The sequence below is a fragment of the Bubalus bubalis genome, chromosome 11, assembly GCF_019923935.1.
Source record: "Bubalus bubalis isolate 160015118507 breed Murrah chromosome 11, NDDB_SH_1, whole genome shotgun sequence".
In the NCBI taxonomy this organism is placed as follows: domain Eukaryota; kingdom Metazoa; phylum Chordata; class Mammalia; order Artiodactyla; family Bovidae; genus Bubalus; species Bubalus bubalis.
The window spans coordinates 95,178,620-95,188,501 of NC_059167.1; the positions used below are offsets into that span (position 1 = coordinate 95,178,620).

General features: G+C 46.1%; 1 long non-coding RNA gene across 1 annotated transcript; it reads left to right on the forward strand.

Annotated features, from left to right (window-relative positions):
* The first annotated feature begins 731 nt into the window (after window positions 1-731).
* On the forward strand, window positions 732-6,880 carry LOC112587935. Its single transcript, XR_006543079.2, has 3 exons — window positions 732-971; window positions 5,491-5,712; window positions 6,749-6,880. It is a non-coding gene; the product is annotated as an uncharacterized LOC112587935 (long non-coding RNA).
* The last annotated feature ends 3,002 nt before the right edge of the window (window positions 6,881-9,882 follow it).

Consider the following 9,882-nt stretch of genomic DNA (forward strand, 5'->3'; position numbering starts at 1 on the left):
TATAGTTCTAGTATCTGCTCTACAGAGAGTCACCAGACAGGATGGAAAACTGACGGCAGCTCATGGGGGGGCAGCGAGAACTGTGAGTCCCACTGTGGCAAGGGTGCAGGAGGGCAGAAAGGCCTCTGGCTGCGACAGTCCCACACCCTTCCTGATGCAGCCCAGCGTCTAATTTTGTGCTTGTCTCCTCGTGGCGTGAGGGCGTGCCTGGTTGATAGGGTTCCAAGGAAAGCGTTGTCTGGTTGACATTGAGCTTTGAGACATGTTCTTGTCATTCAGGTCACCAGTCATTTCTTCAGAGAGGGCTTCCCAAGTCACCTGACCTAAAGTACGTCTTGCCCAGTGATGGTGGACACACCCCCTGGGTTTTCTGTACACAGTCTTACAGAATCTTGTTAATTTACTTGTGCATTCCTTTATTGTTGGTCTTTCCCCATGACAATGTGGGCTTCTTGGGACTTTCCTGGTGGTCCAGTGGCTAAGACTCTGTGCTCCCAAGGGAGGGGGCTTGGGTTCAATCCCCGGTCAGGGAACTAGATCCTACATGCCCCAGCTAAGAGTCTGCATGTCACAACTAAAGATCCCACGTGCCTCAATGAACATCGAAGATCCCGCATGCTCCTGGGCAGTCACATAAATAAATAAATATTAAAAACAAAACAAAATAATGTGGGCTTCTTGAGGACAGGGAGGACTACGTCTGTCATTTCCTACTCATGCCTACAATGATTTCCAGTGCACAGTAGTTCTTCAGTATGTATGTATGTATTTATTTTTTTAGGGAATTAACAAACAGACTTGAAACAATCAGCAATCTGAGGTCTCTGGGCCCCTCAGCTCAGCTCATCTGGATGTCGCTCCTTAAGCCAGCCTGGATGAAGGGCTTACGCTGGAAAATGAGAGGAAACCTGGCTGCTGTCTTCAGTAGCATCTTAGCAGGAGCTGTACCTTATCTGGGGCCCCAGGAAAAGGTTTGCTCTGGGGAGGGAGGGAGCCTGTCTCACTTCCCCTCATTGAGAAGCCCTTTGTGCCTCATATCCTCTCTTCCTTCTTCCATTCCTTTCCTTTGCCTCTGGAGAAGGAAGGCCAGCAGTCAGGTAAGCAATGGTGGACAAGTGGGAACCCAATCTCTGTACCTGTACCTCCAGCAGATGGAGGGCCCTCAGGAAGGACAAGAGCATGCATGGAGGTTGGGGTGGGGAAGTGGTCACTCAGGACATGCAGATTTGTGGTTGCTTTATTCCTGCATCATTTTAAACAGCTCACAAAATGACTTGAGGGAATGTCTCCTTGATTCCACAAAATGGGAACCTAGCATCGGAATGTCAGTTCAGTTCAGTTCACTTCAGTCACTCAGTCGTGTCAGGCTCTTTGTGACCCAATGGACAGCAGCACGCCAGGCCTCCCTGTCCATTACCAACTCCCGGAGTTTACCTAAACTCATGTCCATTGAATCCGTGATGCCATCCAACCATCTCAGCCTCTGTCACCCACTTTGCATTCTGCCTTCAATCTTTCCCATCATCAGGGTCTTTTTCCAATGAGTCAGTTCTTTGCATGAGGTGGCCAAAGTATTGGAGTTCCAGCTTCAGCATCAGTCCTTCCAATGAATATTCAGGACTGGTTTCCTTTAGGATTGACTGGCTTGATCTCCTTGCAGTCCAAGGAACTCTCAAGAGTCTTCTCCAGCACCACAGTTCAAAAGCATCAATTCTTTAATATTCAGCCTTCTCTATGGTCCAACTTTTATATCCATACATGACTACTGGAAAAACCATAGATTTGACTATACAGACCTTTGTCAGTAAAGTAATGTCTCTGCTTTTTAATATGCTGTCTAGGTTGGTCATAACTTTTCTTTCAAGGAACAAGAATCTTTTAATTTCATGGCTGCAGTCACCATCTGCAGTGATTTAGAGTCCAAGAAAATAAAGTCTGTCACTATTTCCATTGTTTCCCCATCTATTTGCCATGAACTGATGGGACTGGATGCCATGATCTTAGCTTTATGAATTTGAGTTTTAAGCCAGCTTTTTCACTCTCCTCTTTCACTTTCATCAAGAGGCTCTTTAGTTTCTCTTCACTTTCTGCCATGAGGGTGGTGTCATCTGCATATCTGAGGCTATTGATATTTCTCCTGGCAATCTTGATTCCAGCTTGTGCTTCATCCAGCCCGGCATTTCGCATGATGTACTCTACATATAAGTTAAATAAGCAAAGTGACAATATACAGCCTTGATGTACTCCTTTCCCAATTTGGAACCAGTCCATTGTTCCATGTCTGGTTCTAACTGTTGCTTCTTGACCTGCATACAGATTTCTCAGGAGGCAGGACAGGTGGTCTGGTATTCTCACCTCTTGAAGAATTTTCCACAGTTTGTTGTGATCCACACAGTCAAAGGCTTTAGTGTAGTCAATGGGGCAGAAGTAGATGGTTTTTTGGAATTCTCTTGCTTTTTCTGTGATCCAACGGATGTTGGCAATTTGACCTCTGGTTCCTCTGACTTTTCTAAATCCAGCTTGAATATCTTCCAGATGTTCACATACTGTTGAAGCCTGGCTTGGAGAATTTTTAGTATTACTTTGCTAGCATGTTAAATGAGTGCAATTGTGCAGTAATTTGAACATTTTTTAGTATTGCCTTTCTTTGGGATTGGAATGAAAACTGACCTCTTCCAGTTCTGTGGACATTGCTGAGTTTTCCAAATTTGCTGGCATATTGAGTGCAGCATTTTCACAGCATCATCTTTTAGGATTGGAAATAACTCTGCTGGAATTCCATCACCTCCACTAGCTTTGTTCGTAGTGATGCTTTCTAAGGCCCACTTGACTTCACATTCCAGGATGTCTGGCTTTAGGTGAGTGATTACACCATTGTGGTTATCTGGGTCATTAAGATCCTTTTTGTATAGTTCTTCTGTGTGTTCTTGCCACCTCTTCTTAATATCTTCTGCTTCTGTTAGGTCCATACCATTTCTGTCCTTTATTGTGCCCATCTTTGCATGAAATATTCTCTTGGTATATCTAGTTTTCTTGAAGAGATCTCTAGTCTTTCCCATTCTATTGTTTTCCTCTATTTCTTTGCACTGCTCACTGAGGAAGGCTATTCTTCAAAACTCTGCATTCAAATGAATATATCTTTCCTTTTCTCCTTTACCTTTAGCTTCTTTTCTTTCCTCAGTTATTTGTAATACCTCCTCAGAAAACCATTTTGCCTTGTTGCCTTTCTTCTTCTTGGGGATGGTTTTGATCCCTGCCTCCTGTACAATGTCATGAACCTCTGCCCATAGTTCTTCAGGCAGTCTATCTATCAGATCTAATCCCTTGAATCTATTTGTCACTTCCACTGTATAATCATAAGGGATATGATTTAGGTCATAACTGAATGGTTTAGTGGTTTTCCCTGCTTTCTTCAATTTAAGTCTGAATTTTGCAACAAGGAGTTCATGATCTGAGCCACAGTCAGCTCCTAGTCTTGTTTTTGCTGACTGTATAAACTGTCTGGCAATAGTGAACATCGACATTTTAGGAATCAGTGAACTAAAATGGACGGGAATGGGTGAATTTAATTCAGATGACCATTATATCTACTGCCCACTGTGGGCAAGAATCCCTTAGAAGAAATGGAGTAGCCTTCATAGTCAACTAGAGAGTCTGAAATGCAGTACTTGGATGCAATCTCAAAAATGACAGAATGATCTCTGTTTGTTTCCAACGCAAACCATACAATATCACAGTAATCCAAGCCTAGGCCCCAACCACTAAGGCTGAAGAAGTTGAAGTTGAATGGTTCTATGATGACTTACAAGACCTTCTAGAACTAACACCTAAAAAAGATGTCCTTTTCACTATAGGGGACTGGAATGCAAAAGTAGGAAGTCAAGAAATTCCGGAGTAACAGGCAAGTTTGGCCTTGGAGTACAAAATAAAGCAGGGCAAAGGTTAACAGAGTTTTTCCAAGAGAACACAGTGGTCATAGCAAACACTCTTTTTCAACAACACAAGAGACAACTCTACACATGGACGTCACCAGATGGTCAATACGAAAATAAGCATATCTTTGGTGATCACTACTTACCTTTATTGAAAGCTTGGCATGTGTCTGGCATTGTGTTAAGCACTTTACATGAACTCACAGTCCTAAGAGGTAGTTACTATCTTTTTTTATCATGTTGATGAAACAACTGAGGCACAGAGCAGTTAAGCAACTTGTTTGGGCTCATTCAGCTAGACAGGATGGAGCCAGGAAGGAGATACAGAACATTTGACTTCAGCATCTCTGCTTTTAACCTTTAGAGAGAGGGTTTTAGAGGGAGAATCCAATTTTCAATTATGTTGGCTTTTTATAAGGCTTAAATTATGTAAGATTTCAATAAAAGTGTGCTACCAGGAAAAAAAATTAATAAAAATAATGTATGTAAAGCACCAGCTACCATAGGTGGACCCCCACCAATGGTGGCCATTATATTTTAAGGAGGTCTTAGAAAAGAGAATGCCTCGTTTCCACAGAGATTAATTTTCTCTGTAACCAATTAAAAGCAAGTTGCCTTTTCTGAATTGTCTTTAGTGACTTTGCCATTTAAAGTCATACTTGTTTAGGAAACAGGTGAAATCGAATTTAGATCATAAATATGCTGGCAAAAAGGGGAAAGTCAGAAAAATAGGTAAGGAGTGCAGGAGGATGCGTGAATGTCAGAAAGAAGATTGCGAGGGGGAATAATCATTGTGACAATTAGTGGTTGAGTTACACTCTTTTGAACTGACTTGTAGGAGTTCTACATCTATTCTTGATAAAAGTCTTTTGTTGGTTTTTCAAATTGCCAATATCTTCTCTATGGCTTGCCCTTTCACTCCTTCAGTGGTGTCTTTTGATCTTCCGATAAATACTAAATATACACAAAAACGAATTCCAGCTGAATATAGATCTAAATGTGAGATGAAAAACAGTAGAGAATCTAGGTGAGGAAAAAGTCTTCATGATTTTAGGATAGACAAAGATTTCTTTGATTCTCAAAAACAACCAACCTAAAATGGAAAGGTGGATAAGTCAGATAATATTAAAACTAGTAACTTCTGTTCACCAAATGACAGGATTAGTAGAGTGTACTTGGCTCGTGCATTATCTTGCATTATATTCTTTACTCTTTTCAAATATCCCTGCATTACAGACAAGGAATTGAGGAACTAAGACCCGGAGAGGTTAATGAACTTGCCGTGGACCACAAAGCTTACTAGTGGAGGAGCTGAGGTTCGAACTCGGGTCTGATGGAGTCTAGAGAGCAAGTTCCTAATTCTTGGTGGTGCACCTCTTCCTTCACTCCCTCCAAAATGTTCCCTGTGGGGCTGGCGCAGTGTTGGGCTCCGGACCCATGCTGCCATTGGCTTCCCTCGGTGTCTTCCTGTGTGCATTCCTCCCTGTAAATTATTCGCTCCTCCACCACCATTTTGTGAGCGTGGTCTGCAGTTGCTTGTTGGTCTTTTTTTTCTCAGTTCCACGGAAGCAAGATTCCTGTGGGTGCGATTCACCAGAGCTGCACCCGGGAGAGATGTAAGCAGCCATTCCGTGTCTGGAGCATCTCTGATCCTGGCGGGATGAATGGCAGAGCCCTGGCGAAGAGGTGAAGAGGCGGCTCTTGTGGGTAGTGCCAGGATCGCCCAGCCCTGCTCTGTGTCCTCAGGGGCTGCGGGAGTCCGTGCAGCCCCAGCATCCTGGTGCGTGTTTCACCGCTTCTGCCGCCTTCCCTTCCTGGGGGCCAGAAGCCCTGGGGCATCCGGGCGTTCAGGCAGGGCCGGGCGCAGCCTGCATCTGTGGGACGTGGAAGCAGAGCTGGGTTTGGGAGCCATGGGTGAGTCACCTGGAGTTGCGCCCAGGGTCACTGCAGACCCAGGCACCTGCCATGCAGGCCGATGACAATAGAAGGTAGAGGCTGCCTTGTCCTGTGAGAAGTGTGAGAATCGGGCAATGCCAGGGCTCCACCCTACCCGAGCATGCCCAGGGCATCTGCCTCACAGGGTCACTGCCTCTCAGCAGCCTCCTGCAAAGGGAATTGCAGGGCTGCCTCCAGCTGCAGACTTGAGCCAGTCATGCTAAGCACTGTGGTACCGTTTACTGAGGATTTAGGTGCCAGGCACTCTGCCTCAGCAAAAATGTATATAAATGTAAACTTTTTACATATATCTTCTTAGTACATACAACACTCTGTGAAATACAAATGATCATTATTTCGAGTGTACAGCCGTGGCATAAACACTCCTCAGAGCTGCTAAGTGGCAGAGTCAGGATTCAAACCCACACCTGCGTGACGTCAAAACTCACAGGAGTGTTTAACACAACTTACCACAAGTGAATGGAGCCCCAGCTTCAGAACTCCCACCTTCGTGGGTCCCTTCCAAGGCCCTGGAAAGGTCCTAGCAATGTGTTCCCATGGGCATATGTTTTTTAAAAATTTGCCCAACAAAAAATAAATTGCAAAACTGATAGATTATTTCCCTAGTTACCATTTCCTTCCACTTTGTCTTCCCTTCCTCAAACTTGCCCTGGTTTGGTATAGAGCTGGGCAGTGTGGGGATCTGACTGAGAGGAATTGGAGTTGGGATGTACTCAGTTAGGGTTTGGTGGGTTATTCGTTTTTTCTGTTTATTGTAATTGAGTTAATGGATAGGCAGGCCTGGCATGCTGCAGTCCATGGGGTCGCAAAGAGTCGGACACGACTGAGCGACTGAACTGAACTGACTGATTCTTTTTCAGATTCTTTCCCCATACAGGCATAGGTTATGGGTTGTTCTGACGTGTCTGGACATCACTCCTGTGGCTGTTAAGTCCTCCCCAGCTGTTCCGATGAACGACTGGCTTCCAGAAACGCTCCTGCCCTCTGTGCCCACTCACCTGGCCTTGTGGCACAAACACACTGGCAGAGACTGGATTGAGACTATGAATGTGGCCTGTGTCTTTGGCGCAGGAAGTATGCGAAAATGCAGAAGAAACAGGAAACTTTCAAGAAAGACTATTAGTAATCAGAGCTGCTTTTTATCTTTCTATTCCCTTTATAATGATATTGCAAAACCGTTGTTATATAAAAAGGCAACCCAAGAGTAAACTACGGACAAAAATGAGACAGGTGTGTCAGGCAGTGAATTAATACAAACGATTAATTTCTTTTATTTTTCTGGATTTTGTTATGGTTTGTGATATTTGTCAGTTTCTAAAAATGTAAAAGTTGTGGGGATTTCTTTTCTCATTCTAAATAGTTACCTTTGTAACTAATTTTTTGTTTGAAATTTGGTACCATTTTTCTTAAAGAGGACCCCCTCCAACTCCGTTTCCACCTGCCACAACTCAGGAACTGACTCTGCCCAAACTCACCCTGCTCTTAGCATTGGGAGGTCCCCTAGTCCTCAGTGTGGACGGAGAAAGGGGGGTCTGAGTTCTGGAAAAGCCTGAGCTCCCAGCTCTTTAGAAAGTGCTACAGGCATCCTGTAATGTAGGTGGCAGGCTGCAGGTATCCTCAAGGGCAGGCAGGAGGCTGAAGAGGCTGAAACAGCACAGTCAAGCACCTGAGAGGAGGCGGCCACCGGCCTGCAGCGGATCCGTCCAATATTTGCATAACACAAAAGAGGGCTGGGGGCAACTTGCAAGTCACCTAGCCTTTTGCAATGGGCAGCAGCTTTCCACATAGCCCCATCCAAAACTGAATCTCCAGTTGAGATGTTCTTGGACCTCCTGATCCAAAGGGAGCTTTGGTGCCCCCTGAGGAGCAAGGGTGAGGAGGTGAGCAGGTGTGAGAGTGAGACTGAAGCACACCTGACCTGTTCTGCCACCCCCACGGGCCTTCAGGCCCTGCAGGCGGAAGTAGGGCTGAAGGCAGGTGGCAGCTGGTGCACCTGAGGTCGGGGTTGGAGTGTGCTGCGTGCTCCATGATCCCAGGTCACACCCATTCATCCACAGGGCTGGAGCACAGCAGGGCTGGAGCGGGCCGCCTCTCCAGGAACTGTCTGTTTCACGATGTTCACTTCTCCACCTGGTGTCCGGACTGCAGATTACAGGCGATGAAGCTGCATCTCTTCTCTCCACTGAACAAAGGGGCTGTGGGGATAGCAGGCCGCCTGGGCTACCCCAGCTCCTGGAATGCTCCTCCTTCTCGCCTCCTGGCAGCCAAACAGGGCACAAGCCGGAGGAGGGTTCAGGGGGACGGCCCCATAGAGCGGGGCTTTGCTCGGAGGCTGCTGTGCTGGGCAGGAGCGATGAGCCCATGGACTCCAGGATCAGAGAAAATAGTACAGAGACAACAAGATCTCATTTGGAATTCTAATGAGCAGAGAGGCTGCAGATGGCGGTCAGGGGTCTAAGAGCAGTGTGACACAGCCTGTCCTGGGGTGGCCCTCAGAGCTGGCTGTTTCTGGCCTAAGAGTTCCAGAATCAAGGGTTATTCCTCAATTTCTGTCTTTATGTTCCCCACTCTGAAGGGACAGCACACGAAAGAGTGAACACATCCACAGGGCCTGTGCGACCCTCCCCTGTGACCACAGGCACATTCAATCATATTCTGTACCCGTGTAGACACACAATACATTTCTACACACAATACACACACACTAAAATAAGCAGCACCAGGAATAACATTATGGGCTGAATTGTGTCCCCCCGAAATTCATGTTGAAATCCTAAGCCCTGTTTCCTCAAAATGCAACTGCATTAGGGTTAGGGTCTTTAAAGAGGTGTGAAAGTTGCATCCGACTCCTTGAAACCCCATGGACTATACAGTCCATGGAATTCTCCAGGCCAGAATACTGGAGTGGGTAGCCTTTCCCTTCTCCAGGGAATCTTCCCAACCCAGGGGTCGAACCCAGGTCTTCTGCATTGCAGGCTGATTCTTTACCAGCTGAGCCACAAGAGAAGCCCAAGAATACTGGAGAGGTAGCCTATCCCTTCTCCAGTGGCTCTTCCTGACCCAGGAATTGAACCAGTGTCTCAGTTAAAATGAGTTACTAGGCTGAGTCCTAATCCAACATGACTGGTGTCCTTATTAGAAGAGGAGAGTAAGACGCAAGAGAAGGTTATGGGACCACACAGAAACATAGCTATCTAAAACCAAGGAGGAGGCCTCAGAAGAAACCAACCCTGTCCACACCTTAGACGTCCAGCCTTAAACACCGTGAGAAAATCAATTCATGTTGTGTGAGCCTGAGCCAACCTGTGGTGTTTTGTTAAGGCAACTCTAGCAAATTGATATAGATAACGATGGTGACTTCACTGCAATGGACTTCAGTAAACAGGAAAAGATACTCCTTCAAGACACATGCTGCCTTGTTTTAACACACTGCCTGCTAGGAATTTCATGTATAGGACTTTGCAGCCATGGTCCAGGCCAGCTCTGTGGATACAAGATGCTCCTTGCCAAGCTCATCTGCACCCTAGCATCCTCTGGTGGGTTCCTGGGCTAGTCATCATCCCTGATAGCACTAGGAATTTTTAAGCCTCTGGAGTCTTCTTTTCCGCCTCTTATAAGATCCTCATCATGAAACAGGAAGGAAAGGGGAGCAGAGGGCAACTTTTCTGCAATACTGACTAGGTTCCAGATCTGGTGTGCTGGGGCCCTGGAGAAGGGATGAAGACCTGTAAGGGGTGATGGGCTGGAGATTTCCAGTCTGCTGGGGGGAGGACAAAGGGGAACACAGTTGCTGCAGCAAAAGAGAGAGTCTAGCCTCGGGGAGAGAAACTGGGAGAGGCGCACAAAGCCCAGGAGAAGGAACAGCCTGCAGAGGCGAGTGAGCACGACCCTGATGAAGGGTTCTGTATTCCGCTGTCCAACACAGCGGCCACCAGTTCTGTGGTCACTGAGCTCCTGACATGTGACTAAGTGGAACTGACTGAGAAACTTAATT